The 17,500-nt window shown below is 32.9% G+C and overlaps 1 protein-coding gene across 1 annotated transcript in view; it reads left to right on the top strand.

Annotated features, from left to right (window-relative positions):
* The window catches only part of LOC137634402 (neuroguidin), a 71,895-nt gene that overhangs the window by 26,408 nt on the left and 27,987 nt on the right, over positions 1 to 17,500 (top strand). The gene's annotated exons all lie outside the window — the stretch shown is intronic.

Genomic DNA, 17,500 nt, shown 5'->3' with positions numbered 1-17,500 from the left:
AATGAAAGAATTGCCTTCTTCCTGTACTGAAACTTAGCTTCTTAGGCACCATGATTATAGGTAAAATCAAAAAGGAAATGTGAGAAAAGGAAGAAAATAAGCACTGTTAATAACAGACCAAACAGAGGACAACCACACGATACACACAAGAATAGAGAACTGAGCACTCGACGCTCAATGGCGTAATGTTTACTTCGTGTGTCGAAATAAAATTCGGGTGTAGAGTCAAAAATTTGCTCGAATTTTACTTCGGATGTTGGAAAATTCGGATGTAGATACGTTCGTGTGTAGAGGTTCCACTGTATATATATATATATATATATATATATATATATATATATATATATATATATATATATATATATATATATATATATATCTTAGTGGGGATACCTTAACGCGATGAAAGGATTTATGTATCGCCATGATCAGCAAAGCTGTACTAATCAGGGCCACCCATACTAGATTGGTTTGCTGTGGGTGATCAGACTAAAGTCCCACCATCACTAACTCGCAGTGGCTAGCGTGGTGATGAAAACTGGCCAAACACCAGCCATGAATAAAAACATGTCTGAGGCCTTTGTCCAGCAGTGGAATAAAAGTGTCTGCATTTGATGTTCTTGTTGTTATGTATGAAGAAAAATAAATATTTTCAAATTCAGAATAATGTCAGGAATAAAAGTGAGTCGGAAACTTCGACTTTACCATTTTAGACGTCAGGTCAATAAACGTAAGAGATTCATATTTTTTCTGGATTATATCTGGAACCTTCCAGCAAAGATTCAAGAGAAACAACAGGAAGAGCTTCCCCTGATTCGCTTCATTTATAATTAGAATAATTTCTATGAAAAAAAAATACGTGTTGTACTTGATGCGATCAATGGTGCCATTTATTTTCTTACAGTTTTACTGATATTTATCTACTAAATATATAAATAGATACGAGAAGTTAATTGCTAATGGATATTCTCTAAAAAGCTCAGAAGGTAAAAACGAGTTATGAATTGGATGTGTATATCTCATTTAAATAGATTGCTTAGATTCACTTTGATTACCCTGAAAATCATTACGTAATCATAAAAGTGATGCTCTGGAAATTTTTGTTTTAAGAGAGAGGCGATTTATAAATATCTGTTATTAGTGTATCAAAATATAGAACGAGAGAGTAAAAATCCTTTCTGAAACATTTGGACTGGGGAAGAAAGTTGTATTAATGCTTACATACGAATAGATGTAAGAGAAAACTAATAACGATATTAAAGAAAAATAACAAAACAAAAAAAAAACGGAAAAAATTGGTATTAGTAATCAACATTATGATATTTGTGCCAAAGTAATGACCTGAGATTTTCCATAGGTTCCGAGGATTCACTTTATAGCTTCACTGTTAAAAAAAAACCGTAATCTTAATCCGAAATTCTCCCGTAAAAATATACTGTCCTCAGCGGTATTTCAGTAAAATACAGGAGACCGTAATTTGACCTACTTTGTTATTATCTTTTACGGGTTGGTGATCGTAATATCACTCCTTTACGTCAATATATCTGGTTTTAAAACGATAAATGCCTGGCAACATTTATTCCAGGATTTTTACCTTTTATTTTGCGGCAAATTTTTAACAGGGTTCCTTATAGGCGGCAGAGATGTTTGAGGTGACGTCAGTTCTGCCCTCCTTCTAAACCAGGGGAGGAAAGGGGCCCAAGAGATTTAGAAAAGGTACAGTTCTTTAGGAGAAGGCCATAATAATAACTGTGGCACAATTTTCTTTAGTTGAATAAACCGTGATTTCATGTAAACACCATTTCAATCTTATGACCGAGTATCTCTGTAGGCTGTACTCTATAGGTAATGTACCGAGCAAGACTGAAAGTCTAGCACTGAGTCGATGAGGCAGAATGAATTGCCCAAAAGACAAAAAGTTAAAATATCTTTACAATAACGGTAAAATTTAAAGTGGGAAATTAAATTTCCAGAACATGGTAGGGATTGTGCTGGGTTAAAGGTAAATAAGGCCGATGAAGACGGAATTAAGCTATTAAATATTTTCTTAACAGAATTGCTAAGTTTGGGTTTTTCAAATGTCGTGAAAGGTATACTAAGAAAAAATAAATTGCTTTATGAAGAGAGGAAAGCGATGATCAAAGACTGTCAATACTGAGCCAAGACCGAACAAGCAGTGTAGAATTGCTACGTGAAGTTAATGGGTATGGTGTGTAAATACTGTACAGTATTAGCGGCGTTTTTAGATTTATCTCAGAAGCAGGTCTTTTGAAAGCTTTGAAAGGGACATTTTCGCTTTTATGGCTTTTAATTGAATTTTATTTTTATTCTTCATTTATAACAAATGTTATCGGCGTCAATGACCTTCAATGTCAGGATGCCAGAAAACTCAAATTCAATCAATCAATAACGTGAAGTTAAGCTCAGTAAAGATTGCCCTTAACAGTATTCTGTCTTTTCCTCTCATTTCATAGATCTCTGTGATGGGTAAGGTCAGTTCTCCTGAGAATGGAAGACAGTCCATTAAGTAAAGCAAATTAATTTTCCTCCGGTAAAGAATGCATCTATATTTTGAAGTTTGCAATTCAGGTAACCCCATGAGATCAATGTTTAATTTTCTCGGCGCAATTAAGTAAGCACTTGCACAACACCGAAAAGGTTGTAGAGAAAGGTTATTTTTTATGTATTTTGGTTGCAACTCCCCATGGAGGCTCTGGTTCATAATTGGTTCAGGTTAACCCTTCTCTTTATTTCATAAAAATAGTTTATATAATTCTTATCTATTTTTAGAAATTTACTAAAATGTGTTGACATCAGTTTATTTATCTAATTAGATATTTCTTTTTAAGAATAAGTGTAATCATTTTAAAGTTTCTTATCTGGTGTAAGAATAGATTAATTAACTTAAAAATCATTAAATTTGATCTTCTGGTTTCCAGGTCATAAGTAGTTATAAATCTCTTTTTAGTGGGTAGAAGAGACTCTTTAGCTATGGTAAGCAGCTCTTCTAGGAGAAGGACACTCCAAAATCAAACCAATGTTCTCTAGTCTTGGGTAGTGCCATAGCCCTGTACCATGGTCTTCCACTGTCTTGGGTTAGAGTTTTCTTGCTTGAGGGTACACTCGAGCACACTGTTCTATCTAGTTTCACTTCCTCTTGTTTTGATAAAGTTTTTTTACTTTATATAGGAAATATTTATTCTAATGTTGTCACTATTCTTAAAATATTCTATTTGTTGTTGTTTCCTTTCCTCACTGGGCTATTTTCCCTGTTGGGGCCCCTGGGCTTATGGCATCCTGCTTTTCCAACTATGGTTGTAGCTTAGCATTTAGTAATAATAATAATAATAATAATAATAATGAGAATAGTGTTGGTTATTATAAATCAAGGGCACTTAATAATTGTCTCGATTGATCTTTTGGAACTTTCTCGTTGATGTGATGGAATTCTTTATGTGTGTTCGTGTAATAATCATGGAATTAGAACCATATATCATATTTGACCAAATCAGAAGAGGATGTTTTCGGAGAAAGATTCAATGAAGGAGACTGTTTGCGACGCTTTTCATCTTCGGTTTTACCATTCTTTCCAAATTATGTCTCCAGTTTTCCGGAATAATGCTCTAATTCCATTAGGGTTCTTTTTTTCTGTGTTCGGTCCCGGAGACCTTTCGAATTTTTTATGTTCCATATGTAATTTAGATGACAATGAGGTTCCGAGATTTCAGTTATTCTGGTGAAGGGGTCGTATAAGGGTATCCTTTTATTTGTTTTACATCTTTTCTCAGAATCAACTCTGTCCGATCCTAGGAGCTCCTTGAAATAATGGTTCCTTCTAAAAATTTTGACCTGAGATATAAGTAAGTTAAGTTCCTTTGGTATTTTTAATCACATGTTTTTCATTTTCACTTTACGGTTGTGGTGGCCGATGTGGTGAAGTCCCTGACTGGTGAACACCAGACTGGAGTTCGAGTCCCATCAAACTCGTTAGTACCTTTGATCGCTGCAATATCACCATCCTTGTGAGCTAAGGAAGGGGGCTTTGGGGGAGCCTATAGGTCTATCTCCTGAGTCATCAGCAGCCATTGCCTGGCCCTCTTAGGTCCTAGCTAGGGTGTAGAGCAGGCTTGGTCGCTGGTCATATGTATATATGGTCCGTCTCTAGGCTAGGGCATTGTCCTGCTTGATAGGGCAATCTCACTATCCCTTGCCTCTGCCACTCATGAGCGGTCTTTAAACCTTTAAACAGGAGCGAGTCTTTCGATTAGAAATCAGGGAAACAAATCGTAATCTAACTTTGCTCCTTTCAGTTCATCTTATTCCTTGTATTTCTTCCTCCGTAAAAGGGTGTCAAACCTAGGAAGACTTATCCCCGTGACGTGCTACAAACGTAAAATTGGTCTGAGGGTTTCAGATTAGGTATGTGGGTTCTCTTATTTTTTAACTTCTTATTTTTACCTTTTGTTAAAGTTGAAATACCTCTCTCTCTCTCTCTCTCTCTCTCTCTCTCTCTCTCTCTCTCTCTCTCTCTCTCTCTCTCTCTCTCTCAGATAATGTTGGTTACCTGTAACCCGGTAGAAATACTGCATCTAGGTACATTTGAGTTTTAGATTCACAGAAAAACAAAATAAAATGGACTACTAATCCGTTAGAGCATTCTAAATTCCATTAGATTCTAGTTTAGAGGGTAACAGAAATAACGACCGAATGAGAATGCATCTTATCGGTATGCAACTCAAAGGCATTCCTGGAAACATAAAGAGAAATGTTCATCGATTGCACACCTTGACAAAGATGTTTCATTCAGATTGGCCAAATCTGAACAGGACTTGTCTTCGTCAAGTTTGAAACATCGAGTTCTCTTATTTTTTATCATCTACCTTCTTTTTTCGGCAATCCTTGGATTCTACAATGTTTATTAGAAAATAACAGTTAATGTACCTATTAATGTGTATAGGGAAACAAAATTAAGTTATGTGCACATTTCGTATCGTAATTACAAAAAGAAAAAAAAAACTCAAAATTACACGCTCAGGTATTGACCTTGAAGCTCTTTTAGGTTGTTGGTTTAACACATCTCTCTCTTTCATAAGTTTTCCATATTTATGTTCAGTAAACGTGTAGTAAAAAGATTCGAGTTCCCTTGCTCGGTACAACGATCAACTACACCTTCTTGATTTGTTTTATAATTCCTTGCCCCTTGCCATTTCAGCTACTTGTTCAGTCATTTGTTATTGATTTTAAGTGTATTTAAATGTCTTCACAGATTTGTAAACAGCATTGCAATATAAGGATGCGTGCTTTTCAGGTTAATGTGATATTGTAACTTCTGCTTATAATATTGCTTGGTTGGGACTATTAGTAATAAAAAACATTAGTAATATTTTAACGTTTTCGATTACGGGTTGATTAAGAAATCTAATGCAAGCGGAGGATATCAAATTGCAGTTTCTGAAAGAACGGACAGTTCAGCTTCATCAGGGAACGTAACTCATTTGACCTGCTTCTGGTTTTGCACGCCATATGACTTAGGTAAAGGTCACATCTGAGAGAGACTAGTAAAATGTGTACAATCTAAAACACGAGAACAATAGCTTAGGAAATAAGGCATTTCACAATTGCATTAAAGTTGTACAGTGATTGAACGCCCTCGTTGCATAGTACCATACTGCCTAGAATTAGGTCAGCATTTAGATATTTGATTATGCAGAGTTTGTTCTGAGACTTCTCCTTTAGCGGCACTGCTGTTTTTGTACAGTTGTTTTACGTGTGACAAATATATGCCATAGAAAAGATATGACGAAAAATCTTGAAGTAACCTAACGACATGATATAACAGATTCATTGTGACCATTTGTTTCATAATATTAAGGAGCGGTAGTCCATAGGACGGTCAATGGAGGCTGTAAAATATTCATCATATTCTGGACCTTTCTATGGGACACAATGTCTGCAGCCACTAGAGGATACCGGACTATTCGTTTCTGCTTTGAAATATTCTTATAGATTTAAATAAATTTAGCTGAACAAATTGGATTTTATGTAAAGGACTATTATTAATGAGCGTGCTAACTGCGCAGTTCTACATACTCTATTTGCTTGTTTATTTTCTTTCCTTTTTTTACTATACAATGAGTAAGGCTCTTCATTTTGAAACGAGAGAAGGTAATCCATTTCAGTAGAACGATACGTTTTACAATATAGGGCTATCGAGATTAACATTCAATATCATTTATTTAAAAATTAAGGTACTTTAAAATCTCTCTACCGAGAAGATTTTTTCCTACTGTTATTATTACAACTACTATACATTTCTGGCAAAAAATAGTGTTTTTCTTTAATATCTCCCATACTAATTGATCAGAATGGTACTTTGACACAGCAGAAATGCACAGTAGATCATTTGACTAAGGATATTGTTACTTACTCATTATTAGATTTAACCACTATGTGATATTGGCTATGTTCAAATAATGAAGTTTAAAATTTCTCCTATTTTTCAGTTATTTGATTATTGCGTTACTTTTATAGTAATCGCACTTGGTATTAACTCATTGTTGGTTGGTGCAAAAATCACTCGATATTCGTGGACGGATGATTTTTCAATTCTATCACGTGTAATTATCTATGAAAATGTGATTTCTTTATTTGGCCAATGGATATTAAATTTAAAGTTTCTTTATGAAGTAATATGTTATTAACGAAACGCTATTAATAGTTAATTACTGTATATCTTTCAAGTTCAATCTCTCTCTCTCTCTCTCTCTCTCTCTCTCTCTCTCTCTCTCTCTCTCTCTCTCTCTCTCTCTCTCACGCTTTGTTTATGTGGAGCCGTCTGCTTGGGAACCTTCCCTTTGTCTATGACAACAATTCCTTGCTATTGCATTGTATTGTCTCGAGAAAAAGTGCAATTTTGGTCCTTTCAAATTGCTTCCTCATATTTTCTGAAATTTTGATTAACATTTACAATGTTTTATATCATAATTAGTGGAAATATCTGAGATGAAAGGCTTTGTTACCCCCCGCCTTCCTTATTTCGTAAATTTCGAAGAGGAAATTGGCCATTATCCGCAGAAAGGGATGGCTCTTTGGAGGATGACAACTGAAACATATTTTTTTTTTTAAATAATAATAGATCTTATCGTTTCCATTATCACCATCATCACTATTATATTCATCATTGTAGAAATTAAGAATCCTACGATAGTGATAATAATGATGATAATTATATTACCATACTTCATTATCATTATTAATACTTTTGATATGAGAATTGTAGTGATTTTGTTTTTAAAATCTCATGACCACCAGTTTCCTCATAAAAATGAAAAGGTAACAAAGTTATCGGATTTATCCTTGTTACCTAACCCGAGTTTTGTAAACATATTGGTACACCTTTAGCATAGCATCAATGGGCGAGTTTTGACACTCTCTCTCTCTCTCTCTCTCTCTCTCTCTCTCTCTCTCTCTCTCTCTCTCTCTCTCTCTCTCTCTCTCTCTCTCTCTCTCTCCTTGATTTGAAATTCAACGACTGCTTTTATCTCTCAAGCGAATCATAATTTGTCGGCCTCTTTGGTTTTCATATATTCCTCGATGGTAATCATATCGACAGATACCTGGGAAAAGGCATAATAACTTTATAGTCATTTTAGAACGTTGCCGCTTAGAACTAACGTGACTGGATAGTGCTATCATTTCTTAGGTATTCTTGTTCCTTCTAAAAGTCTCCTCTGTGTGGAATGGGCAAGAATTGATTGCACACCTGCCTCTTCTGCAGACATCAATATCAGTGTTGTCTTGTTAGGTCCATTCATCTTCATTAGAGTTCTAGCTACGCCGTCAATTCTTTTTCATTGACTGTTTCCTGATAGTTTCAACTTGCATGTGAATTCATATTTCAAATCATTGCTAAAGCGCATACAGTATAATGTGGGACTATGCAGACTTACGCATATAAGAAAGAAACTCCTAGACTGATATCATTGGAGATGAGTTCCTTTTTCATTTCATGGATGGCGATCATCTCATGAGGGATTTTGCACTTGGTTTCTGTCAACAAGTGTGTCCTTCGAAAATTAAATTTATGTAGGTTTTCTTAATAAATATATTCATGCCTTGGGGTGCCACCCCTATGTTTGTGTGAGAATCTTTCTTCAAAAAGGTCCTAGCCAAGTGTCCTGTGCTAAACTCATTTCTAGGTTTTAACATCAGTTCTTCCCTGAATCGTTTACTCTTTTCAAAGGCACGTTTATCACTTAAGGAATGTTGATAAACTTTGTTCATAATGTAATATTGATATAGATTATTAGAATGGTTATACATTGATACGGCGTTTTAATTTGATCTACACTCAACTATAGATAATTCATTCTTGCCATTTTTTATTTTTTTTTTTGTCGTCAGTAATACTAAATATCAGGTAATATTGATCCGCATGACATCAAGTATTAAAGCATATCTTATACCTTAGTTTTTTTTTATTTCTTAAACCTAACTTCTTCGGCTTTTCTTTATAGTCTATGGAAGTCTAAATGTTAAGAATACCGTTTTCTTCCTGAATCTAGAGGATGTGAACGCATTATGATCAACCCAGACATTTTACTTCTGCGATTGCTTAAGTAGATAGCTGGTGGTTTTGCCCACTTATGTTTACCACCGAATTGCAGGTGGTTTTTTTTTTTTATATCCTTTCCTTTACAGTGGTTCGTTCACTCGGTCGGTAACTGAAGCTAATCAATATTTATTTCGCTACTATTATATATAACTTCTTGAATTCTCAATTTTTTCCTATCCCATTAGGTTTTCTTTTATTTTAATTTTCTTTATTATTACATTTCAAGTATGTGGAAATTTTAGTACCTTGATTTAGTTACTTAAAATTAACTAATAGCTGCTCTTACATATAATAAGAAGAGTCTTCCCTAGAATTCTTTGTCTCCATCCTAGAAGCAATTAAAAGCAAATCTAAGTTCCATTTGCAAGCTGTTTTATTGACGTTCGCACATCACTCATCTCTGTGTTTATGTTCCATCTGCAATAGATTCAAATGTCAGTGTGACCCTCTTTCCCAGATTGGATTCTGTCTCCAAGCGCCATAAAACAAAATGGAATAGACTTCCACATAGACGCTGAAAACCCTGGAGGGCTGTAAATTACGATCAGATCTCATATCTGAATGGAACGATTATTTATGCATTTGAAGGTTTTAACTTAAATTGTAGGAAAATCTAACGGAATACTAAGAACAGAAAATATTGGAAGATATCAATAAATATCCGATTTCCTTCGACTTTAAATTAATATTTCCTCGGTATTTTGCTGAAGTCAAGAAAGCGTAGAGATCGTATTTCTTGACAAAGAATTGTAATAGCTAGTCTGTCTTCCCATTTATTCTCACTTTCCTCTGCTGCAATGCTTCATTTTAACAATATCCACCATTGGTATTAATAATTTTCAATGCAAATATCTATTTAGTTATTGTTCCATCCTTTTTTTGCTTACCATTTCCGTCTCTCTCTTTCCTCACTGAAAGGCTTTCTCTGCTGATGATTGCCCAGTAACGTTATGATGTTTTGAATGAAAGTTTTATAAGTTTTTTGAAGATAGAGCTTTTAGATTATTTAATAGAAAGTACAGTGACAGGAAAAGAACAGTACCAAAACAACACCACAAGAGTAAAATTGGGAAGAATTACCGTCGGATTCCCCCTAAATTTCCTAAATGGGTTGATTTCACATTTGATCTTAATACTCCTTAGTGATTGACTGCACCTGATTCAATAAGTTTCAATATCTAAAAGAGCAATTGTGAATATTATTGTTCGAAAAAGAACAGACGATCTGCTAAGATTTTAGTTGATATTAACATTAAGCAAACATCTGTAAATATATTATTGACATCATTGTTAAAGTTTTCATTTCATGCACCTCATGGTTTGGTATAGTTAATACACTCGTGTGGCTGTTTCTGCTCCTGATGTTATTGCTGTTCGCTAACAGTTTAATTGCTACGGTATTTTTGTTTATTTGTTACAGCTGCTCTTATTAATGCTTTTATGATCATTAGGCTTGCTCTTTTGTTAACTAAGTTATTGTTGTGTTAGCTACTGTTTTTGTTTTCGATCCTGTTATTGCAGTTGTCGTTTTCCTACATATTGTACCGTACGTGTTTCATACGCGCTCGTTCACTGCAACGGTTTTGATTTTTTGTCTTATTACTCGCTCTTCCCTGCACAGTTGATAGACCATCCTGTGTTTTCATGTTAGTTCAACTTTACCATGTTTTAGTTTTGTTTTTCCTCGGAAGTCGCTGTACATAAACTCGTTTAAGAAAGTTCAGTTTAAATTAGTTGCCTTCAGCTCGCTCTCAGTTATCACCTAACGGCTCGCTCGCACAATATCAGGCTTTCCTCAGATTCCATTTGGTCTCTTATCCTCATAGAACTATTAGGATACATAATATATTCCAGTACAATTCGCACGTGTTGTCCCAGTTCGCGCTTCCATACCTTAATCAGGGTTCTTGGAATTCCCGAAGGTAATCTGCCGCCTTGAATAATTTAAGAACTTCGAAATTCCTCCCTGATATTACTCGTATGATCACTGAAATCTATCTTGATATAACCGTTTTGATTATTGTGTGCAATGCATACGTAATGTAATTTGACAAATTACCTCTGTTTCCGCCATAAGAGATCGTGTTTGGTTTTAATATGGACTTTAATTTAGATTTCATTTTATGCCGGTTGAATAACTTTACCGCGTAAAGAAGTAAAGAATCTTCCTTGTGTGGAAAGGAGAATACAGGAGAATTCTCTCTCTCTCTCTCTCTCTCTCTCTCTCTCTCTCTCTCTCTCTCTCTCTCTCTCTCTCTCTCTCTCTCTCAATGAAAGGAAATGAGAAATAGTTCTTTCAACAACTACAATAAACTTGGTTACTTGTAAAGCAAGATAATAATAACTTTGAAATGGCATCACACCAATTCTGGTATAGAGGAGCGAAATATTTTATTTTTCACGAAATCCTAAGAGACGGGCAGATTAATGTATGTGTAGACAGTGTATAGGATGGCAGGAAAAAGTGGGGGGGTTGGGGGAAGATAAGCTAGTAGAGCTGATAATTAACTAGTCTCTTAAAAAGATTGAATAGTAATTATAAAAGTTATATAAATTGAAAGCAAGGAATGAATTCCAGAGTGTGGTGCCCGGGGTGGTGAGGATGGCGCTGATCCAGTAACTGGGATTACTGACGCCTCAAGATAGAAGTCGGGTGCGATGGTCCGTTGATTTCTTTATGACTGTTAATCAAAACCATTTCATTCCTCAAATATTTCTGTCGAAGTTATTATCCATATATCTGATGACAGATGCCATGCAGAAGGTATTACTCACTGTAATTTGCTTAATACTAGATATTCTATTCTTGTGAGGTTTTCGGTATACTTTTTGTAAATTACCTATATTTTCTGAATTTTAAATAGCTGTTGCTTAGACGAAACTTTTGGTGCTATTTTTTTTATTTAGCTAGCATTATGCTAGTACGGGTTCTGGCTTACAGAAGACCATCCCGTAAAGACAAAACTCCAATTTTTAATAGATAGAATAGCAAGATGGTATTATTATTATTATTACTTGCTGAGCTACAACCCTAGTTAGAAAAGTAGGATGCCATAAGCCCAGGGGCTCCAACAGAGAAAATAGCCTAGTGAGGAAAGGAAACAGGGAAAAATAGAATATTTTAAGAACAGTAACAACATTGAAATAAATATTTCCCATTTAACTATAAAAACTTTAACAAAACAAGGGAAAGAGAAATAAGATAGAATAGCGTACCCGAGTGTACCCTCGAGCAAGAGTAACAGTACAAAAGGCTTCAGAATCTTATGAGCAATGCCATAGCTATTCATAACCAAGGAGTACATCCAGTATCAGATATTTACGTTGTTGCATAATTCTCTGTGCTTTATGAGTAAGCCTTTACCCTTCTGTTCACTTTTCTTAAACCTTGATCTATTGCTTCTATTAGGTGAAGCTCTCCATTGGGAAATATGCAGTCGGCCGTCTATTCTGACATCTTTTATTTCTTGGAAGCTCTATCTCGTTCAAAGCACACTTTATTTTAGTGAGCATTACTTATATGATTCCAGAATGTCATTAACTTTCTCATAGCATCGAGGACTATCTTAACAAGATGATAACCTTTCTATCTTAGGTCGTTCAGTTTTTGTTTTTATATTTATGACCTTATTTATCTAGTTTTGATGATTTTCTATCTGAATTAACAGTTAATCTAACTCGGCTTTATCAGCCCTTCTTTCTTTTCTGAAGTTTTCTCAAGGGTTGAAATGAAGTTTGAAGTTTTTCATCCGTAAAAAAAGTCGGCAAAATGATAAAAGAATTTCTACTTGGTGGATAAAAGCCCCTAAATTTTGATCCTATCTTCAGAGGTTTTCTAACTGCTTTCAAGTTACTTTCATAAGAGTGTATTTCTTTTATATATCTTTATTAATTCCAGATGATAGCCCATATCTACGACATTTTTTTTCCTATATATGCAGTCTTTCCTTTGGATAAGCATAGTGTATTTGTATTAGCTTGTTTATTTTCGAGGTACTTTATGGTAAAAATTTACGATGCATATGTGATTTCAAAATCGAAGTTAATCATCTTGAATTACATTCAAGTAATCAGTATTATTATTATTATTATTATTGTTATTATTATTATTATTATTATTATTATTATTATTATTATTATTATGTTGTTGTTGTTGTTGTTGTGCGCATCATCTCAATTGCATTCTAAAGATTAGTATTTATTATAGTTATTATTATTATAATTATTATTATTATTATTATGATGATGATGATTATTATTATTATTATTATTATTATTATTATTATTATCATGATGATGATGATGATGATTATTATTATTATTATTATTATTATTATTATTATTATTATTATTATTATTATGTCGTTGTTGTTCGCATCATCTTAATTGCATTCAAAAGATCAGTATTTATTATTGTTATTATTTTTATTTTATTATTATTATTATTATTATTATTATTATTATGATTATTATTATTATGATTATTATTATTATTATTATTATTATCCTCATTGTTATGTGCAAGGCAAGAAATGCTTTAATAATTAGCTAGATTTTCAATGAAAATTATATGATGGCAAATTGCGTTCGTAATCCGGGTATAATATCCTACACTCAAGGTTCATCTTTCCCATGGTCGCACATTCACAGTCATTGGTTGATCAGGAATTCCATGTTGGTGACGGAAGCATTCCCGAGGGTATCAAAATGGAATATGACAAGTCCGGTTCATCGTCTCGTATGCATCAGCAGGAATTTCTCAATTCGATGATATATCACTTTCAACCGGATACTCCATAATTTTGGAAGTTTTTTTATTAGGAAATGACAGTTAGCATCATTTTAGTACATACCAATTTTATATATATATATATATATATATATATATATATATATATATATATATATACATATATATATATATATATATATATATATATATATATATATATATATATATACATATATATTAGGTTCTTAAAGGTGTTTACAAATTATAGGGGTATAGGATTGGTAACACATTCCAGAATTATAGCTTATTGATGAAAGGATAACCTCAGCAGCCTGTCTTATGTAACGGGAAATTGTATTTCAAAATATACATATTTATGCTTCTCAGACATTTTGATTGTTCTCTTTTGTATAATATACACACTGTCAATATATATATATATATATATATATATATATATATATATATATATATATATATATATATATATATATATATATATATGTATATATATATATATATATATATATATATATATATATATATATATATATATATATATATGTGTGTGTGTGTGTATGTATGTGTATGTGTTACACACCTTAAAAGATCTTAGTCTTTGAGAAGCTAAACCTATGAGTTAGTGGGTCGTTGGGGGTTAAAGAAAGTCTAAAGAAAAGTTATAGCCTATTCTTAAGAATTAAGTAGTTTCGGGATAGTGGTATAGGACTGCACTCCCCAAATGTAATATCTCTTTTCTACTCTCACACTAGAGAAATTATAACTAAAAAAATAAAAAATAAAAAAAATAAAAAAACACTATTCAACCTATGATTTGCATACACTCACTTTTCAGGCATCCGCTGAATTTTGCAATCCTCTGGACAAAATAGTTTTTTATTCTGATAATTCCAAAACTCCTCTAATCATGAACATTGAAGTGAAATGTGTAACTCAATTCTTTTGTAAATTTTCTTTTTAGTTAGATAAAAACATTTGTATAACATTATAATTTACTTATTCATATTTTCCTTTAACGTAATTCAAAAGCCAGAAATAAAATTTTTAATATTTCATAAATCCCATTAATTGATAATGAAGGAAGTGAATAACAAGATAAGGCATAAACTGTTTTTCAAAATATACTTTCTTTAAAGAGAACTCTTCTGTTAAGATTCATTGAAAAATTCAAAGTGTAAGCATGTGTAATCTGGTGGGAGCTGTTCTTCAATATTGAAAATAAGGAAAGAATTATTAATCAGATACAAAAACAGTAAGAATAATGCTTGGCTTTGTTTTTCATTTATAATTGAACATATGAAATTTATCATTTTCAAAGTCATAAAGTAATACATATTCTGTTCCCCATTGAAAGAGTTTACATGTACATGATATATGTACTTACCTAGCAGTGGATGCAGTTTGTTATAAAGTTTTTTTGACCAATCAAAGGTAATTATCTGTTACCTTGGGAGAAACATATCCAAAAGGGAATTTATAAACGATATGTATTAGACATGTGCCGATACCTCTTTGGAGGCCAATACCGATACCGGTACTCAATTGTTTTCCTGAACCAATGCCAATATCCATTTTCTTTTCTTTTAAAGACCGATACCGATACCAGAGAAATAACCGATACTAGACGATACTCCAATACTTTAGAAATTCTTTCTAATGATTACAATAACAGTATGATATTGATTTGATGACTGACTTTTCAACCTCTTCAGTGTGTTCAATGCAGGTGTGTGGCATCATTAGGCCTATTCAGTAAACAGTACAACCCAAGCACTTTGTGGTATCTATTTGACATAAAACATGGTTTTAAAGATTTTTTAAACATGTTAAACCATGCATCAAAGACCCAATAAGAAATTAATTTTTTGATAATAGCTTCTGGTCGGCCATGGTTTCGACTGGTAAGGGTTCGAATCCTTGGACGACCAAAAACTATTATCAGTTAATTCCCCCTTGGGTCTCTGATCTCAAAACAGAGCGAATTCGATATTAGGAGGTATTTATTCTTATAAATGAAAACTATGAGTGTTAGTGATGAATTATCATATATATATATATATATATATATATATATATATATATATATATATATATATATATGTGTGTGTGTGTGTGTGTGTGTGTGTGTGTGTGTGTGTGTGTGTATATATATATATGTATATATATAAATATATATATACACACACATATATATATATGTATGTATATGTATATATATATGTATATATATAAATATATATATACACATATATATGTATATATATATGTATATATATATATATATATATATATATATGTGTGTGTGTGTGTGTGTGTGTGTGTATATATACACTCATCATCATCAGCAGCAGTTATTAGTCCACTGCAGAACAAAGGCCTCAGCCATTCCCTTCCACTTGCGTCTCTTTATGGTCATTCTATGCCAATCCACACCTGTAAACTTTCTTATTTGGTCAATCCATCGTCTTCCCTTCCTCCCCCTGCTTCGCTTGATATCTCTAGGGACCCATTCTTTTATTCTCCATGTCCATTTGTTATCTGTCATTCTCACTATGTGTCCAATATACGAATAGATAATATTTTAGTGGCATCCAAGAATCGAAGGCAGCATCTCTTCGGATTATATATATATATATATATATATATATATATATATATATATATATATATATATATATATATATATATATATATATATATATATATATATATATATATATATATATATATATATATATATATATATAGATATATATATATATATATATATATATATATGTATTTATATATATATAATTCATATATATACATATATATATATATATATATATGTGTCTGTATTTATTAAAGTTTTGTTCTTTTACTAAATTTTACTGTTTTTACGACTATAAATTTTACTCATAATATTGTGTACAGTACAATTCTTACGCCCGTGTTTGCTATTCTCGAATGTGTTAAAACGCGAAAACGCTAAATTTGACAACAAATTTATTAACCGAGAAAAATCGCCCACATACGCAAGTCAAAACGAGAAATATAGTCAGAAATCGGGAAATAATACTGCATAAGTTCTTTCCTCCAAGTATAAGTTAGGGAATTATAGCAACGATACTCTTTTGATTATGCGTTCTTAAAATACACCTTAAACTAGTCATAGAAAAGTAAAGAAATTATTACATGAAGCTTAGATAATATCGAAAACCAAGATTAGTTTACAGTAGACTTCTTTCAGTACATATGCGTTATGATGGCGGCTAAAACTAGAGATGAGCTGACGAAATCTTATGTCGTGTTTTAATCCCAGCGATATATTCTAATGCCACTGTATACATGTTCCGCTTACAAGAGTTGTACTTTAATGTGGACACACACACACACACACACACACACACCACGCTTACATGTAAAGCATTGTGATTTTTTCTGAACGAAAAAAAAAAAAAAAGAGAGAGCAGGGAGAGTCCCTTAGGGCTTATTAGCACATTTTCAAAGATGATTTATATAATTCGTAGCCGGAACACTGAATTCTAACTACTCAATGATCCCGTCAGCAACTTTTTCATACGAGTGCAGGCACACTTTTATATAACTAAAATTTGAATGATTTGTACTTCACTGTCCTTACAGTACCGTCGTCCCAAATGACATATAATCATAGAGTACATCTTCAGATAGTAATGATAGACCTTTGGCGGTATTTTGTATCTGTAATCAAGAACGATTCAACACGGAAAATCAGTGTAGTTTCATGAAGTACTCTTGTAGAAGGGTTGATTAAGATCATAGCCTAGAGTCTGTTTGTGATCATTAGAGAATAGAAACAAGATCGTTGCTGGCTCATTTAATGAATATACGATCAGGTGAAACTTCATCCTATAATAGCTGCTGCTAAGTTAACAAGACGGCTCTAATTAGCCTAATCAGTTCAGGTTTCGAGAATGAAGGTATCAAAAATCCTTGAGGTAAACGCATGCCCTCCTATTTCGAGTTTGAAATCGATCTAACCATTCCAGATTTTGGTGCCGTCTATAAAATCAATTTCAGTGTTCTTTTAGATGAAAATCATCATAAATCTCATTGAGAACTTCTACAGGGTGAAGGCAAATGCAGTATTTCATGTAGTAGGAAGCAAC

Source organism: Palaemon carinicauda, chromosome 44, assembly GCF_036898095.1.
Source record: "Palaemon carinicauda isolate YSFRI2023 chromosome 44, ASM3689809v2, whole genome shotgun sequence".
Classification (NCBI taxonomy): domain Eukaryota; kingdom Metazoa; phylum Arthropoda; class Malacostraca; order Decapoda; family Palaemonidae; genus Palaemon; species Palaemon carinicauda.
This window is presented reverse-complemented; position numbering and strand designations above follow the sequence as displayed.